This window comes from Lonchura striata, chromosome 6, assembly GCF_046129695.1.
Source record: "Lonchura striata isolate bLonStr1 chromosome 6, bLonStr1.mat, whole genome shotgun sequence".
Lineage (NCBI taxonomy): Eukaryota > Metazoa > Chordata > Aves > Passeriformes > Estrildidae > Lonchura > Lonchura striata.
In genome coordinates this window covers 183,604-202,204 of record NC_134608.1, presented here as the reverse complement: position 1 = coordinate 202,204, position 18,601 = coordinate 183,604, and the positions used below count along the sequence as shown (strand labels likewise).

Sequence of the window (18,601 nt, the reverse complement as noted above, 5' to 3'; positions counted from 1 at the left end):
ATCTAATAAGATATGTATAAAAAATAAAATGTAATAAAATAGAATAGGAATAAATCTAAGAAATGATAAAAATACAATTTTCCATCAGTATCCATTACAAAATCGAATGTGAGTATAAATCTGAAAAATATAAAACCAAGCCTTGTTGAAATGCAGTTTAAGAGGAAAGCTTTTTTCTTTCGGTTCCTATCGGGTCGCAGGCAGGCTTTTTGTTCCGTTCTTTCCCGCGCGGACGCTTTGGGGCGTTCGCTGCCGAGGCCGTGCCGGCGGGGACGGCGCGGTGCTGCCGCCGTGTGGGCAGAGAGCGGTACTGCAGCCCGCCGCCCGCGGCCGCCATCTTGGGAGTGGCGTGGCGCGGCCTCGCTTGACCTTCTCGAGAGGGCGCGAAAACGAGGACGTTGAAACTCGAGGACCCGTGTCTGTTTTTTACACTGCCTGAATTGCCCGCAACGCCGGCGCCCCCCGACGGGATTTTCCGCGGAGTTTCGGGTGTCGTGCACACGGGCTGTGGGGTCAGCAGCACCGCGAGCGTGCGGGTTTTTGGCGGGAGCCGACAGGCATGGGCGAAAAACGCCTCTCTCCGTCAAGGTCCCCACGGGCCGCCATCGTGTCGCGGACCCTCTGGACAAGTGCTGCCGCCTTGTGGGCACGGGGCGGTACTGCAGCCCCCCAGCCGGAGCCCGGCCGAAGCGGCGGGAGGGGCGAGGGGCGGGAGCGAGCGGCGAGCGGGGCGGTGTCTGTGAGTGAGGGGAGGGCTGGAGGCGGCTCCGCGGGCCGAGGGCGGCCGGGGCCGGTGCCGGCCGGTGCCGCCGCTCCGTCCGCTCCGGGCGCGGGGCTCGGGCGCCGCCGGGGCCCCCCGGGCCCGGTGCCGGCCCCGCCGGGCCGGGGGCAGCGGGCGGGGGTCTGCCGGCGCGGCGCCGCCTCTGCCTGCCGGAGGAGCCGCTTTCCTGCCGGAGCCGCGCTGCGCCCGGGGCCGGGAGCGCGGCTCCGCATCTTCCAGCCTCCCTCGCTGCGCTGTTTTTTAGGGTCTTATCGATGTGTTTTAAGGATTATGGAGCTGTTCTAAGAGCTCTTAGGAATATGTAGGGATTTTTTTTTTTAAAAGCTTCTTTGGGGGCTTTTAGGGGTGTCTTAAAGTAGGGTATTTTTATTGTATTTTAAGGGCGTTCTGAGGCTATTTTTATGTTTTTGTGGGGGTTTTAAGGCATTTTGAAGATGAGGGATTTTTTAGGGCATTTTTATGGGGTTTTAGGGTCTTTTCATGGCATAGAGGCTGAGGGGCAGCTTGAGGGGCACTGTGGGGCCTTGAGGGTGACGGAGGCTGGGAGCTGAGGGGGGAACAGGGGAGGGGACAGTGGGTGACACAGAGAGATGCTGAGGGGGGCAGGGGCAGCTGGAGGGTGACACAGAGAAGCTGGGGGCTGAGGGGCAGAGGAGAGGGATTAAGGGTGGCACACAGGAGCTGAGGGGCAGCTGAGAGGGGGCTCGAGGGTGACAGCCAGAGCCTGAGGGCTGGGGGGCAGAGGGAGGGGTCAGGGGTAAAGGGTGAGGCCTTGAGGGCTGGACAGTCCAGTGGAGATCAGGGCTACAGGGTACAGCTTAGGAGGCAAGTTAGGGTACAGGTACGGCACCCCTCACGCCACCCGTACCTCACCCTAAGCAGCCTTTTCCCTTTTCAGCCCCAACAACAGCAGCACAGCACAGCAAGCCTGACAGCGAGACCACACCGGAAGCCTCCCAGTGGGACAGGGCAGCGACCCTCGCACCAGGACAACGCCAGAACCCTCAGAGGACAACAGGACCCGCTGCTAAAAGGTAGGGATGACATCTGTGGGCTAGAGAGCAACAGGAAGGGGTTTGGAGGCTGAGCAGGCTTCCTTGAGTGTTTTTTTTTTTTTTTGCAGGGCTATTAGGAATATTTAGGGGAATTTTGAAGGCTTTCTCTGGTGACTTTTAGAGAATTGTTATACCTTCCTAATGGCTATTTTTTTAATTCCTTGGTGCATTTTTAGGGTGAGGATGAGGGTCTGACAAGATGCCCACTGAAAATGTGGAGTATTACTGGAGTGCTTTGGGAAGGTGCCAGTGGAGGGCCAGTGGGTAAGGTGCCATGATGCTGGTCTGAAGGTTGTGATTTCTGAGCAAAGCAAGGTTGTTGTGGCTAGGGTTATATGGTGGCAGATTTCTCCAGCACAGAAAAAATCAAGCCCCAAGCTTAGTACTGTCAGTTTGCAACATGTATTTGGAATGAAAAAAAAAAAAAAAAAAACCCTGAGTACTTGGGGGTGGGAGATTTGGACTGGGAGAAATCCTGGGCCGTTTTGACATTAGGGAGGCAAAAGGAAACCTGGGACCAGACAACCCAGGGGGATTGCAGGGCCCTGGGAATAAATGAGGGATATCTACATGGTGAAAGCAAATTCAGCAGCCCAGGTTCCTGGTGTCAGTTTGTAGGGCTCCCTTGGGACTGTCAGGGAAGCACAAGTTTGGGGTGGGGGCAGCTGGGGTCTGAACATATCCTTCCATGTTCGGATTTTTTTCAGTCAGCCTCACCCGAAGTCCCAGGCCATTTTCCCTGGGAAAGAAAACTCACCAGTCCAGGTTCCTGATGTCAGTTTGTAGGGCTCCCTTGGGACTCTCAGGGCAGCACAAGTTTGAGGTGGGGACAACTTCGGTCTCAGGTATGTCCTCGGATGTATGGATTCTTTGCTGTTAGGTCCCAGCTCAGGGCCAGGGGTCCCTGGGGACGTGCTTTGGCCATTTTCCCTGGGAAAGAAAAGTCACCAGTCCAGGTTCCTGATGTCAGTTTGTAGGGCTCACGTGTTCTGGGACTCATGGCAGCTCAGCCTCCTCGAGAGTAGCTGCAAAGTTTCAAGACAGACAGGTGATCTGCTGCTCTCTGGCTCACAGGGATGGATACTGGTGATGAAAATGGTGTTGCTACCTGAAATAGTAAAACTTAAAAAAATTCTAGAAGGTACAGCTGACATGTCTGCTCAGTCTATTCGAGTGTATTTCAGAAAAGGAGAAAATTCTTGGAGTAGATTCAGTTACCCTGGAGGGGTGCAGCATCTTGGAGGATGCTCATTAATGATTTCAAAGGGAAGTGTCACTGAAAGGCAATGTCACAAATCCTCACAAGTGGGTAACAGCAGTCAGGTTAATGTTTGTGGCTCTTCAAAAGCTTTACTTGGATGTCTCTTCAAAACAGTCTGGATGCACTGAAGGAGGGCTGTGCCTTCCTTTTTTCTTTTTGAGTAGCTGCCTGAATATAAATATAAGATGGACTTTCTTAAAACATAAATGAGAAAACACCCAAGGCTGGGTAAAAGTCTTGAATGCTCAGACTTAAAAGTCATCAATTCCCCAGCAATGTTAGATGAGCCTAAAGTGTATAGGTCAGCAACAACTTCAGCAGGCAGCCTAAAAAACACAAGAAGATTTATTCTCTTGGATATTAAACATGGCATCTTATTCTTTGGCAGCTCATAGGTGATCTCTGCATGGGGCTGCACATGCCTTTCTCTGCGTGTGTGTATTTGCCTGCAAGTGTAATGTGACAGTCCTAAAGCATTTGTGGATGCAGATAAACTAAGTCCAGCTCAAATGTATTCCATAAACAGCTCTTGAGGTACACTCATCTTTGTGTTGTTTCATTTGTTCAGTTCATGGAAAGCCACAGGAGCTTATTAGACTGCTCTGGCCTATGCCCAGGGGAGTCACTTAGGTGGGAATTGGACACCTCTAGCCGTAAACCTATAAAAGGAAGAAATGCATACCATTATTTTTGTTGGGTCTTATTGAATGAACTGGCTGCTCAGCTTCTGCAGAATCCTAAGCACTGTATTTGAAGCCTCCGAGTAAGTTCCTTACTTTGAATAATTGTCCCTGCAGGACTGACATGCTGGAGCAAGGCGGGCACTGGAGGTGAGAGAGCCCCGTGCTTCCTCCTCCTCGTGTGCGAGTTCCTGCAGTGCCGTAAGAGCCAGAGCTGTGAGCTTTTCCTTCGAGGGCTGGGCACGGCCACGGCAGATGGAGGCACGGGAGCAGGAGGCTTCAGGACAGGGCTCTGTGGTGCAGGGAGAGCAGCAGCTCCCGAGCAGCTCTGCGCTACAGGAAGGCTCCAGCTCCTGGCAGCACTTGCTGCTCCAAGGACCACTGTGGTCTCGTCCAGAGCATGTGCTGGGTGGGCTTAGACAAGCAAACAGTGCTGTAGAGCAAACAAAAGCTGTAGAGAGCTGGTGACAACTCCTGAGGCCTCTTCTCCACTAAGTAAGCCATAATGTAACTTCGCTGCCATAGGTTTGTCTGTGAGTGGTCTGTGATTTTGTCTCGAAGATGGGTGCAAATTGGATGATTGGCTGTAGAGTGTGTGCATCTGTCTCTTCTAAGGCTGATGGAGGACTGCAGATCTCCATCCAGAATGTGACCCACAGTGTAACCGGGAGCATATGCTATGCCATTGGTGATGCATGTGGCAAGGACTAGTGGCCCATTTGTCTGCAGCTTGTCCCCATATGATTTCTTGCATGCCCCGAGGCAGGGTTGGTCTGTGTTACTCAGGTTCCAGAAGGCTGCGATGCAGTGAGAGTGGCATAACAAGTAGTTCTGACCTGTAAGGGCACTGGTTCCCAAATGCCTCCCAAGCAAGGCTGCTGCTCTCTCTTTGGCTATGCCAAGCAGCACATCTTGCTGCATATGTGGTCACCAGGGTGTGCAGATTGCACTGCACCAAAAGTCTCCGCCACCAGTGCTGGCTGAATAATGTATTTTCACAACAGATGTTATTCTGCATCTGCCTTGTGACTTTTAATTTCAGTTTTCTCTGGGAGCGTTTGGGCAATGATTGTTATCCGGTATGTGCCAAATTCTCACCATTGCCTGAGTGTTTCTTTTTGTCAGATTGAGTTTTCCTTTTCTCCAAGGAATTTGCGGCTTTTAAGCAGAAAATAGTTACATTTCTTAGCTGTTTGCCTGTGTGGTTAAAACAGGGCAATGCATGAGGCCAGGACCTTGCTTTGCTTTCAGAACTGATCCCGTCAATGCTTCCTGGCAGTGTTTCCTTTCGCACAGCACCAGGTCAGGACTGTTTCAGCATTTTGCTGGTAGTCAAGGGTGAGTCCAGCCATCCAGGTTGCCCCTGCTGTCCCCATATGGAGGATGCTCCAGCAGACTGAGGTCAGAGTGTGTTATGTGGCCGTGAGCTGAGCCATACACAGTCACTTCTTGTCTCTGGGCAGAGGACTTTGCTCCTCTGTTCCATTAAGTTACCAAGAGTGATCGTTGCTGAAATTACTCTGTTAAATAATCCAGAAGTTTGCCTTTTCCTCCTTTCTTTCCTGAGTTCAGAAGTTGGTAACCTAAGCACCCAGCCGTGCTGTGCATCCCTTAGTGCTGTGTGTGTTACTGGCAGGGCCTGGGGCTTGGGTCCGGAAGGTCTGGCTTGTTTGTTCCCCTGGGTCTGGAGGAATACCGATTTTATTTATTTTATTTTTTGATTTTTTTAATTTAAAAGCTATCCAGCAGTTTGTCAGTTGAAGCAGAAGACAATCCTTTGCATCGATATGTACTCATGTGCACATGCTGATCAGCTGAAGTGTTAAAGCTCAAGGTGAGTGCTCCAGCCTTTAATCAGTGACCAGTCATTGATTTAGCACATCCATCAGTTTCAGGAAGTAGTTCCTCCATTGCATCCAGCTTTTAGAGTACCTTTAGACACTAGAGATACTTTTCAATGTGTAATTGATTAGGTAAATGGTCTCTTAATAGCATGTGCTAAAGAGAGATGTGAAAAGCAGCTGAGCAATATTGCCACTTCTGGGGGTTACAGGTGCTATCAGTCAGAACTGGAAAACACAGAACTGTGACCTTTTATAAGTACTGAGCGAAACACTGAGTTACTGCTGCTCAATTAAAAGCAGTTTGGGTGCTTAATAGTTGTTTCTGATGATACTCATACACAGATGAGTGAGGAGCTACTTGAGGCAATGTGTGTGCAGCTGTCCAGCCAGAACTGAAGCAGCCTCTGGTGAAGGTGAATGCAGAGAGGCTTATGTGGCAGAGGAGCTCAGCAGATGACAGGGGGCTTGTCCACAGACTGAAAGAGGCGCTCGGGATGGGTGTGGGGTGTTACAAAACAGCAGATGTCACAGGGATGGAGCAAAGGTTTAAAATGGAAGGAATCAGCCATGAGAGAGTGATGGCCAGATGGAAATCCAGCTAAGGCCCTGAAGTGGGATTATGTAAGGCAAACATCAATGAGAATCAGCTGGGGAGCAAGAGCAGCCAGCAGCCAGGCTTGTTTCTGGTCTCTTGCCATAGATGAGACATGTTTTAGGGTGTGCATGATGACTAGAGGCTGTGATAGCTTTAGCTGTAGCTCTTTTGTCTCCAGCCATTGTGAGTGAGTTCTGTGCTTAGTTCTCTGTTCTGGTGCATTGCAGGATTTTTAGGGTAAATATTTTTTCCATCAGTGTAACCCACCAATTGCCAACATCTCGAGGCAGCTGGATGGGGTGGTAAATATGTCATTCTTCTGCTGGTGGCTATCAGAAACGCTTAAGAGGAATATTTCATCTTTGTTCTACATAGTGCTGTGCTAGCAAGTGCTTTCCAATAGGCTGTAATTCCCAGAGCAGTGGGGCAGGAGGTGCTCCATGATCCAGGAGCAGGCTCCCATGTAGTAGGTTGGATGCAAGGCACCCACCAAAGCCTCTCTTATCACTTGCCGCCACAGCTGGACAGAGGAGAGAAAATACAAAAAAGGGTTGAGATAAGGACCAGGAGAGATTGCTCGTCAAATACTGTCACAGGCAAAAGAGAGTCTTATTAGAGATACTAATTGAATTTATGGCTAAATAGTCAGAGCAGGATAATGAGAAACAACATAAAACCTTAAAAACATCATCTTCCCACACCCTCCTTCCCAGCTCTACCTCCTACCCCATCTGTTCAGGGACACAGGCAATGGAGGTGACAATCAGTTCATCAGGGAAAGCAGTCGCTCCCCTGCTGCTCCATGGGGTCTCTCCCATGGGAGACAGTTCTCCATGAACTTTTGCAGCATGAGTCCGTCTCACAGGCAGCAGATCCCTGTGAATTGCTGCAGTGCGAGTCCATCCCACAGGCAACACTCCCCATCACACTGCTGCAGTCTGTGTCCCTCCAGTGGGTGAAAGTCCCTTCAGGCTGCTGCAGCGTGGGCCACCCTACCATGGGTACAGCCTTTCAGGGACAAGCTGCTCCAGCAGGGGCTCCTCCTTCCACAGGCCTCCCACGGGGTCACAGCCTCCTTGCAGGCATCCCCCTGCTCTGGCATGGGTCTCCTCCACAGGCTGCAGGTGGATCTTTGCATCCCCATGGATCTCCATGGGCTGCAGGGGCACAGCTGCCTCACCATGGTCGCAGAGGAATCCCAGCTCCTGTGCCTGGAACACCTTCTCCCCCTCCTTCTTCACTGACCTCGGTGTCTGCAGAGTTGTTCCTTTCACGTACTCTCACTCCACTCTTCTCTGGCTGCAATTACAACTGTGCAGAAACTTATTTTTTTCTTTTTTCTGAAACACATGATCACAGAGGCACCACCACCATTTCTCATGGGCTCAGCCTCGTCCTGAAGCACATCCATCTTTGGAGCTGCCAGGGACTGGCTCTGCCAGACATGGAGGAAGCTGCCAGCAGCTTCTTGCAGAAGCCGCCGCTCTGCCCCCCACCCTGCTACCAAAGCTTTGCCTTGCAAACCCAGTACAGTTGTATTTCATTGTTGGTCTGTCTGCACAGGCTATTAATGGTGGGGATCTGCCACCTCTTTGTTCCCCAGTACAAAGGTAAAAAGGATGTCTGCAGCTCCACGTCCAGTTTTTGGGGGTAAGGAGAGGAGTAAGCAGCAAAGGATGCACAAACCCAACTCCCATTCTGCCACGTGCCAGGTTTCCACAAGACAGGAACATAACGCACCCTACCTCTGCTCAGAAGAGTGTGGGGAGCCTAAAATTCTCTGTGCTAATTCAGTCAGACTGCCCAATGATACGGGCCGAACTGTCAGCAGCCTAAATAGCATTTCATGGCTGTCATTGTGGTTGGGGAATTGCTTCATGTCTGGGTTTCTTGCCAGAGCCTGAGGAAAGGAAGTAGCCAAGACCAGGTGAGAAGCGGTGTAAGGTAGGCGATTAATTTCTGGATTCCTTTGCCACTCACAGAGCAGCTGCTAATGGGCTGGGCTTGGGGAGTCTGGTTTACAGGCACTTGGAAGTGCTGATACCATCTGGTGAAATGTTAGGTGTCTTTTTAAGAGAAAAAAATGAAAGTGTTTCTGTTACAACCGTGAATAAAGAGCCTGGGCGCAGCAGTGACTGCCTAGTAGCAGAGGGACAGAGGCTTCAGGCAGGTTTGTATCCTCCATAGAGCTGGAGCAATGGCAGGATTACTTTGCCTGCACGTTCACTGCTTTGAGGGAGGAACAGGGTAGGAGAAATTAATGTAATAGGAAACAGAAGCACAGACTTGAGACTGTGCCGTCTGTTTTGTTGTCGTGGTGAAATAAAGCAGGGACATTTGATGATTTTTAAAAATGTATTTATTTAAAGAAAAAAATGTGGCAAATCTTATCAGAAGAGTTTTGGTTTCTGGCAGCTTTACAAGTCAGGTACCCTGTGCCTACATACAGTATTAATAATGGCTTTGCAGTATTTTTGGTTAAAATTTACGTTCATTAAAAAATTCTTCAAAACACTCTGTAATTGGTGAGCAGCATATGAAAGGTTAATGAACATTGAACATGTTTTACAGTTTCCTTTGAGAAGGACCCTTTACATCTGTAAATGCCTGCCTGAGGTGGCCTCTGCTTTAGGACTTTAAAGCTTAAAGAAATCCTATATACAGAAGAAATTCTTCCCTGTTACGGTGACGAGGCCCCAGCAGAGGTTGCCCAGAGAAGCTGAGGCAGCCCCACCCGTGGAATTGTCCAAGGCCAGGTTGGATGGGGTTTGGAACAACCTGCTCTAGTGGAAGGTGTCCCTGCAGGGGATGGGATGAGAAAAGCTTTGGGGTCCCTTCCAACCCAAACCATTCTCTGATTCTACGATTGTACATGTTGAAAAAGGAGGCTGTGGCTTTATGTGCTTAGGTACAAACCTCCCACCGATTCTTCTGAACATACCAGTTTAGTCATTTATTCTTTCCTTTGTGCTTTCACAAGAAGCCCTTGTGCCCTTCAAAATCTCCGTAGGAGTTTGTGGTCAGTTTCCAGAATAAACAGGGATGGAAACCCGAGCAGTTTGGTGCATCCTTACTTGCTGCTGGAATGATTGTGCATTTGACTGACGGGGTTTTGTTCCTGAACACAAGAAAAGTTTTATTCCAGTGCCACACTCAAGCGTAGCAGTGGGGCCGTGTGTGTGGCTGACCCAGCAGATGGGGCAATGTCTTCATAAAGTAAATATATAGTAGCAGTCCTTAAGGATGTGGCCCTTCTGGGAGTGCTTGCATGTTTATGTATCAAAACCGTTTACAGAGAGGGAGGGCCCTTTTAATGCCGTTGAACTGCTACGGAAAAATTTTGGTTTCAAGACCATTTAATTAAGGTTAATGAAGTCTGGGACTTGGGCACTGTATCTCGTGCAGAAACGCACGTCTCTGTTCTTGGTAGATGTCTTCCATTTGCAACAGTAGTTACATACTGGGGACTCAAATCCCCATTGTCCCCATGCCTTCAGAGTAGGGCAGGCTCTTGTCTTAATTTTACATTATAATCCTTTCCAAATGGAGACATAATGACATAATTCATTGTTGCATTTTGAAACAGTGTCGTCAGCGTGAGGATTTGATCGAGCAGTTCCACTCTTCCAAAAGTACTAAGGTGCTTGCAGATATTTGATATTGAGCTATTTTGGCTCTCAATTGCAATATGAATAGGTCAGGCAAGACCTTTGAAAGGAACTTAATAGATACATCTCACAGTCACAGAGAAGCAGGAAACTCTTCTGCTAAAATGAGCCTGGGTTTGTGAAAGGTCGCAGTTAACCTTTTAAAGTAAGTTTTTGCAGGTCTGCAGAGCAAATACTGCATTTTTAATGGGTATGGGTAGAATCTCTGTTTTACTGATAATGCTCCAAGTTTTATTTTTTCTCCAAATTGTAACAGAGCTTCTTGTAAGCTAAGCAGCCAGCCTTAAGGCTTTTGCTTTATTGCTTCACAGTGAATTACTGAAATAGCAAGGCATTGAGCAGTAAGTACAAGAAGCAGCATAAGCTGCCAAAATAGCAGCAAAATACTTTATTACTGTTGTTATTATTATTATTATTACTATTGGTGACTTTTAAGTGCTGTCATCATTTTTTCAGAGACTGTTGTGACACAAATAGCCACCCAAGTTGGCTTAACTTAAAAGTTCATTTTGTTTGCCTCTATAAGCACCAATCACTTAGAAATTTGGGGAAGGGTCTAAAAAGGACTTCATATAGATACCGGTGTAGGTGGGTGTACAGATGTCTGTACATATTTAGCTATCTATTTATCTATCTTTACATACAGATACATGGAACATTTATAATAACTATACTTTCCTCCATTCCTAAGCTGCTCCCAGAAGTGCTTTTCTGCTGAATTTGGTGTTGCACATGTGACACGGGGGATGGGTTAGAAACCTCTGGTGGGGAGACAGGAGTTCAAATGCAGTCTTGGGCCTGGCATCTAAACCAAAACAAGCTTCTTCCAGGCTCCTAAAGCTTGCTCTGAGCCAACAGACACTTCTCTAGGCTACGTGGGCTGGGGTTCTCAGTAAATAAGTGACAGTGTCATTACATCATATGGAAAGTTTAGATTGGGAAAGCTGAAATTGTCCTCGCTAAACGTTGGCATGTCCTTGTATTTGGTAACATAGAGGCCCAGAGGATGTTTGTCATTGAGTGTCACAGCAGGAAGGAATGCAGGAAAAACCCCTCTTTGGTGGAGTCAGGACAGGATCTGCACCCTGTTATGCTCCTGCCCTGACAGAAGCTCAGCAAGCTCCTGTTGCTCCGTCAGGCCCCTGCAGGAAAGCTTTGAACAATGGTCAATGCAGGAGAGATGTCACAGGTGATGGAGCGTGTTTGTGCCAAGGCACAGTGCAGAAGTGAGCCCTGGCTCCAGTGAATGCCACGTATTTTTATGAGTTTTCAGTGTGTTTTCAAAAGTATCCCTTGGAATGCAGAACTGAGGATTAAAACTAATAGCTGGCTGTGTCAATACTGAGTGGTTTTACTCTGTAATGGTAGAATTCAGTGGCCTCTTCACTTCAAAGGTGTCAACTGAAAGGTGTTGTGATGAAAAAGAGGTGGAGATGAACAGTGCTTTGAGAGAGCAGAAATGAAGGTTGCGGGCAATACTGAAGAAGAAGCAGATGCAGGTGGTGAGGGAGTTGGATTTTTGCGAGAAGAGAGTGTTTCTCAGGAGCAGAGAGCCAGCGGGCTCTCCGGGGACAGCAGTGCTGGGGATGAGGTGAGTCTGTGCCCTGCACAGCTCCCTGGCCCCGTGATGGAGAGTTGTCCCAGTGGCTGTAGCTTGGGGGCCGAGTCTCCATCCTCTCAGCTTACCATGGGAGCCTATCCCAGCCCAGCAGAGCTCCTGGAAATCTCCCTGTATTCCTGCTTAGACTCTGGTCTTTGGTTTGGTCTGGGCAGTGCCCGGTGCTTTGCTCAGGGACCGTCCAGCCTTGCCCTGTACTTGCACTGCTGACCCCAGCATTTGCCACACTCTTCCCCGGGCTTTGATTGTGTTTCTGGACTCAAAGCTGTGCTTCTGACACTCGGTTTCCTTTGGCCTCGCTATGTGTTAGCTCAGTCTTTTGCTACCAGCCTGCTTCCCTGCTCAAGATTTCAATTGCTGGAGAGATGTGCAGACTCCCTGTAGAGCGTAGATTGGAGAAGCTCAGAAGCCATCTGAGGGCCTCCCTGTTATGGTTTGACACTGGCACAAGGCCAGTGCTCCTATGAAAATGTGATCTTTACTTGGAATGCTGTGAAGTGGAATTTAGAATAGAGTAAAGCAGGTTTAAGTTTGATAACAGGAAAAAAAAACTTTATTAAACTATCACTACAAAAGAAAAGAGAAAATTAAAGAAGGGAAAAAAAAAACACATAAAGATCCAAATGAAAACCTTGCAAAACATTCTTCCCCTTCACCACCCAATTTCAACAAACCACAGTGAGACACAATCTGGACTTTAATCAGGTTTCCACCCTCCAAGCAATCGATATTCAGTCCATCGAGGGAACAGAGTCTCTCCTGTGCCACAGACCCCCTAAGAAACACAGCTCCACATCCTGTGTTTCCATGTCACACATGGCACCGCCCGGAGAAAAAGTTTGTCATGGTGACCCTTCTCTTTTCCATGCACAGTGCTCTCACTACCAATGCATGGATGGTCACTGCCTTTAGGATTTTTCCTTTCAAGGATGCCCTGGCAAGAGGGGAGAAAATAACAGTTCAGTTTTTCATTGTTTGGGACCACAGTCTCCCCTATTTTCTCCTGGGGCCGAGGGCTTAAGAATAGAGATCTTCTTCTCTTCTCATTCCTTTCTAGGGCAGGGGGGCGCTACCACAAACTCCCCAACCTTTTTTCTGTTTACTCCACTTTTGTCTTTTTCTCAGTTGAAGCAGGTCTCTTGACTCACTGGCATCTTTCCAAAACACAGTCTTTCTTGAAGGAGAAGATTTGGTTCAGGTTGTGGCTAACACGGAAAAGTCCAGCCAAAAGCCACTCCTTGTTCCCTTCCTATTCAGAATTTCTCCTTTCAACATCTCATCTTAGGGTCCAAGGTGTCCCTCTTTCTCTTTTTCAAACCGAGGAGGGGAAAGGAAAATTCACAAAGCTTTCATTTTTTAAGGAAGGGTTAAAAGTCCGAACTCCCAGGATGGCTCGATGCCCGGACATTCAGCAACTCTCATACAACTGGGCACCTTGCAGCAGCTCTCCTCGCTCTTTCTTCTTTGCGGCTTTCTCTCTCTTTCTCGGGAGAGGAACTCTGGGGGGGGAAATAGAGACATCCTAGATTTCTTTTACCCTTCTATCTGCAGGGGCTAGCCCAGTTTCAGTCTTTTCACTACTTTTGGGGCTTTCGGCCTACCTTTCTCAAGCTATGGGGGCTTCCCCTCCCCCACCCAGCTTGTGGCTGGGCAGGGGAGGTCTGCACTGCACGCTGACCGGAACTAAAGAGAGCGAGTTCTCCTGGGAATTCTGCTTTCAACCCCTCTGTGTTCTCAGAGGCGTGTCTACTTTCAATTGGTCAATATCTAAATTGACCTCTTCCTTCCGAAAAAAATTATCTTTCCGTGTCAAACCACGACACTCCCCCAGAAATAAGCCAAGGGTTTGGTGCCTGTTTAGCTTCTCCGTGTTTGGCAAGTTCAGCTGTGCAGCCTGCCCTACAAGCAGGCATTTAAGCTAGATCATACTCAGAAGTCTCTCTTAGGCAGAGATAAATAATTGCTTCTACACTCAAGTCTCCCACCTCAGCCTGGGAACACAAGATGTGGGGCAGAATCAGTGAGGAGGGACCCAACACCAACTGCCTGAAACGCACGATATACCCTGAGAATGCAGCTGCAGTGGCTGAGGGGATCTTTGAGGTCCAGGAAATGAAATGTCTTAGGAACAGGCTATCAGACTGTCCCTCTGGAATTGCAGCTAAATTTAGGTTGCAGATTATCAGAGCATCCATTTGCTCTCTCCCTGGCCATGGCAATGCCTGCACAATTCCACAGCACATTCAAGAGGATGTTAGCAACTTGCTCAGTCTGAGGATCATCTGTTTCCTACCGATGGGTCTTTGCCCACCCTCTCCTTGCTGGAGGGCATGAGGAGCCCTCAGTCTCAACGAGCTCTTGCCTTATTTGGCCCTGTGGAAACCACAGGAGAGAGTGGAGCTCTTGCTGAAATTGGATCCAGTATATTACAGGAGTGATGACTTCCAAAAGTGTCCTAAGGTGGTACAAGTCAGCATGCTGGCACCCTCAGTCTCTGCCCTCATTATTTCTGACAAACACTGTTCTGTTTCCTCAATTATTCTTGTATTTGGAGAAAAAGAGTGTTCACAGCCTTGTTCTAAGGACACGGTGCAGGGATAAAGATAAGTTTCAAACCATTACGTAAGAATATATAACATAACCCCAAACGTAACAAACACAGTGGATCATATAGTGCCTCCACACACCTTCTTCCCTCAAGGAACTTTAAATGTTCTAAGAGTCATAAGCATATTTAATTACTGGGGAATGTTTAAGCACAGTTTCTTGCAAAGGAGGAAAGAAGAGGACTGCTGGGATCCTTCCCGCTGGAGGTTTTGCGTGGTTAGTGCCTTCTGCTCTGATGGAAGGCCTTGGTATAGAGGATTCCTCTGGCGGAATCCTCTGGTATGCTGGCAATTAATTAACTTTTCCTACCTTGCACACATGGAGATAGCGAACAAAAATCCTCCTCTATTTGTGTCAGAAGGTTATTGAGAGACTGGGTTCGAGAGAGTGACTGCCTAAGAGAAATTCTCCTAGCAGCCACCTCAGAAAGCCTCAAGAAGGAAGCAGCCTTGGCTTCAGTGTTCCCACTTGTCCAGCACAGGCACCTGGCGTGGGTTGGCTTCACCTTCTCACAGGCACGGTGAGGGGCACTGCCTGTCCTGGGGCGCTGGGGCACTGCAGCCCAGCACATCCAATTGGCTTTTACATTTCCAGCTCTTAGGAGTGAGTTCTTCAAAGTCACAGCTCTAGCAGCAGCAGGAGAAAAATCTCCTAGAGGCTTTCATGAGCAGCACTTAGGCTCTTCAGAAAACAGAGTCCAAGGCCACTTCACTAGGACTACTCTGGAGAAGGACAGAAAAGAGAAATTCAGCCTAGCCTCACCCCCACGACTTTGATTACCAGCTGAGGTAGGGTTAAATGAGTATTTAAAGAGGTTGGGTTCACTGACACCTGCTGGGACGCATTACCTCTTGTTAGGATGAACTAAGAGTTCTGCTGAGCTGAAGTAAAAGGCTTATATTTGTCCTCTTTGGGATGAAGGGGCTCTCAGTTGGCTTCAGTTCTTGTAAGTTGCCCTGATGATGCTGTAATGGAACAGGCTGACCTGTGGTTTAGAGCTTGCTGAATTAAATTAGTCACAGGTGACAAATGCAGTGTCCACAGAAGTCCCTCTCTGCCTGCTGAGCTGCAGCTCTACTTTGGGGGGTAATGAGTAAGTAAGGAATAAACGCATTTTGACTTTCAGGGTTCGAGCTGCACTTCCAGCTTTTTTAATTAAATAAAACATTATAAACTCAGCAGGCTTGCTCTGAAGACCCTGGAAATCACAAAATTATTAAGGTTGAAAGGGACCCACCAGTGGAGTCATCTTGTACAATGTCCCTGCTCAAGCAGGAGGAAAATGTCTGAAATCAGAGTTCAGTTCCCTATTGCAACAGTGGTAGGGTGGAATTTTGTCTCTTTTTCGAGTTTATGTTAAAAGGTGTAGGCAGCTGTGATGGAAAATTGTAAAACTGGACGTCTTGCTGACCAAGCCCAGTGTTCCTTGACTTTAAATGCTGCACAGATATGAGACTACCTAAGTTTGTGATCCTCCTGCTAGTAATCCGAGTGCAAGTGTGTCAGGGATATGGAAGTCCTAGAGACCAAGCACTGAGTCATTACAAAGGAGAAATACATGTCAAAGAGAATCGTGCAGGTTCTTGCCAAAATGTATTTATTAAGAGATGGACCCTGAATTTTTCAAATCCTGCTGTAGGGCAGTGTCACTTGGGCTTTGCCCTAAGGTGGAATTCTGAGTATGCCAGGTATTCCTCTTTATTCCTCCCACTGTTAGGATAAACTGTGGCATTTTGTGTCCTAATCCAAGAATCAAAAGCTGTTCTTTCCCTGGCTGGGACGGGTTCCTCAGTCCTATGAGGGTAATACAGAGCAACAGACAGCACTCAAAGCTCCTGTCATATGGCACTGCAGGGTGCACATTGTGCAAGCAAAAGGAAGAACTGGAGACTATAGGAGATCAACCTAATGAACAGCTCCTGAGCTCTGCGGAGAAGTGATACAGCTCCCTGGAGCACTGCTGGAAGTAGCAGAATAATTGGCTGCAAATAATGCTGTCCAAATGGAGGGCTTTTCTGTCACAGAAATGGAGAAAATGACTTTCATTATTCAGTTAGCTCCTGGCACGCTGGTTTCAGTGGTGCTTTTGACGCAATCTGAGCCTCCAAGGTGTGGTACCAGAAGAGGTGTTGCCAGCTTCTCCTAAGGCCACCATACAGACATGCGAGTATGTGAAAGTAACTGATAGCTCTAGCTCTAGTTCTGGTTAGAGATGTAGGGAATGCCCCTTTACTATGATAATATGCTGTAAGAGCATCTTCAAAAGGAAGGTGTCAGAAATTCTTTAGTGTTATTTTTGTGCTGTGGTCTGCAGAGGTGTAGCTGTCATTCCAGAACTATTTTTGTTTTGATGGTTTGAGGCATTGTGGGTTTGAGTCAGGAATAATTTTTTGTTAAGTTTATTTGTGATATTTAAAAACCCAGCTCCACGTGGGCCTGGATGCTGATCCCTTTTGCTGGTCAGTGAGAGCATCTGGCAGCTCATATTTCCAAGTGCTTTATTTAACAGGAAGCTGGTTTGTTCCTTCTTGTGAGTAGGATCGTTGGCTTTGCATGGGCAAAGCCACTCCGGAATTTCAGGCTAAGAAAAGAGTTAGGGAACTCTTTTCAAACATAGTCCTGGAGAGGTAGCAAGCAGCTTGGCTTGGTGATCCTGTGGGGAAATAGAAGAATATCTGTTCTGATTTTTGTCTTCTCTTTCTTCCACAGCTGATTCTGTATCCCTGACTTCCCTTCACGTCAGGGACACGTGGCTTGGAGCACAGGAGCTGGATTTGTCACTTAGCTGCGGCAGGTTGGTGCAGGTAACGAATTACAGGTGATTTGGAAACTGGGGAACAAAGGGAAGGATCTGTTATGTCTCTTAGCAAAAAAATTGGCTCCATCAGGGCATTAATTCAGGGGACTGACACTTCACCTTTAACATTCTGCCCTGCTCCATCCTCATCGCCGTGAGCCATGAGAGCCTCCTGAGCTGTTCTCCTATAGACCTACCTTGTCTGGTCAAAAAAAAAAAATCAGTATTTTATTACTGGGTGCAAACTCAGGGGGAAGATTTTATTCAACATCTCTCAGTGGGACGTTAAAGCTCCAATTTCCCTTTTCTGGAACACTTTGAGAAACAATATTACTTCTGTAATTTTTATTACAGGCATTTTTATCTTTTTGAAGAACCAAAAAGACTGCATGCGTGTGCCCTTCATATCCATCCTCTGCCTAATACAGGACAGGAGAAGAAGGCTGCAGAGCTTCCTACACTGGGGTGTAAGTAGCCAGTATGAATAGAAGACTGGGCTAGGGAATTAGGACGGTTTGCTTGGGTTTAAAAAGCTTGAATGGCACTTCAGGACATTTATGTCAGACATGGTTTGTTTTTATTACCCTTTTTTTAATTAAAAAAAAAAAAACAAACACACGCACACAAAAAAACCACAAACCAAACCAAAACAAAACCCTAATCCATCCCTGCTGCTGCGATGTGGGACCAAAACCCGCCTTCCCTGCGCTCGGAACAGGTGAGAGGTGGAACTAAAGCCCAAAGGATTTTCTGCTCAGTGACTGTAGCTGAGTTTTACTGGGAGCTCTCTGGGAAATCTGGCACATCGTTCGGGGATGTGGCCGTGAGGGGAGCGGAGCCCAGCTGCAAACAGGCAGTGCCGGAGCGAGAACCTCTGCAATGCAAACCGGGCTTTCTTCCGTGGAATCCCGGCTGTGTGCTGCCCCAGGGCCTTTGTACAAATAGCGTCACCGGAGCTGCACGTTCCTTGTGATGTGGATGGGATTTTGCGGGGGTTCAATAAAAAGGAGACGCAAAATGAGGGAATTGCTTTTACGTGTAACTATTCTTGTCCTAGAGGAGCCATCAGCTCTGTCCCCAGAGCTGAGTTACGAGTGTGTGTGTTGAAAGAGCCGCAAGCCTTTAGGGGCTGCAGTTTGTGTGCCCTGTGCTGAGGTGCCCTGAGGAAATGTGTGAGCCGGAGGGAGCCGGGGCCGGGCGGAGGGAGCCGAGCTGTGGGAATGGGCGAATGGAGGCGGGTGCGGGCGGGACTAGGCGAGCGTGGGCGAAAGCGGCCGAAAGGGGCCGAGGAGGCGAGCGGAGCCGAGCTTTGCCGAGTTCAGCCGAGGCGAGCCGAGCTTTGCCGAAGAGGCGAATGGAGGCGAATGCGGCCGGAAATAGCCGAGCGTGGCCGACAGTAGCCGAAGCTGGCCGAGGAGCCGAGTGCAGCCGAACGGAGCCGAGCTCTGCCGGGCGGGGCGCCGGGGCGGAGCCGGGAGGATCCCCTCCTGTCCCTCTCTCTCCCGCTCCATCCTCCTGCCCGTATTCCCCTGAGTGTACCCTCTCTTTCCCCCGTTTCCGTGTCCCCCCCAAACCCGGCTCCTTCCTGTCCTGTCCTGTCCCTGCCCCGCTGCTCCGTTCCATTCCCCCTCTGTCCCTCCTCTGTGCCCCGTCCCTCTTGCTGCCCTGCCGGCCTTTCCCTTCCCCGCCCGCTTT

The 18,601-nt window shown here is 48.6% G+C and overlaps 1 long non-coding RNA gene across 3 annotated transcripts; it reads left to right on the top strand.

The window, feature by feature from the left end:
- The first annotated feature begins 992 nt into the window (after positions 1-992).
- Positions 993-17,932, top strand: LOC144246461 (uncharacterized). Of its 3 annotated transcripts, XR_013340124.1 has the most exons (5): positions 993-1,815; positions 5,516-5,611; positions 16,819-16,913; positions 17,261-17,373; positions 17,625-17,932. It is a non-coding gene; the product is annotated as an uncharacterized LOC144246461 (long non-coding RNA). The 3 variants fall into 3 exon arrangements; XR_013340123.1 differs by having other exon boundaries at positions 17,261-17,932; XR_013340125.1 differs by lacking the exon at positions 5,516-5,611 and having other exon boundaries at positions 17,261-17,932.
- The last annotated feature ends 669 nt before the right edge of the window (positions 17,933-18,601 follow it).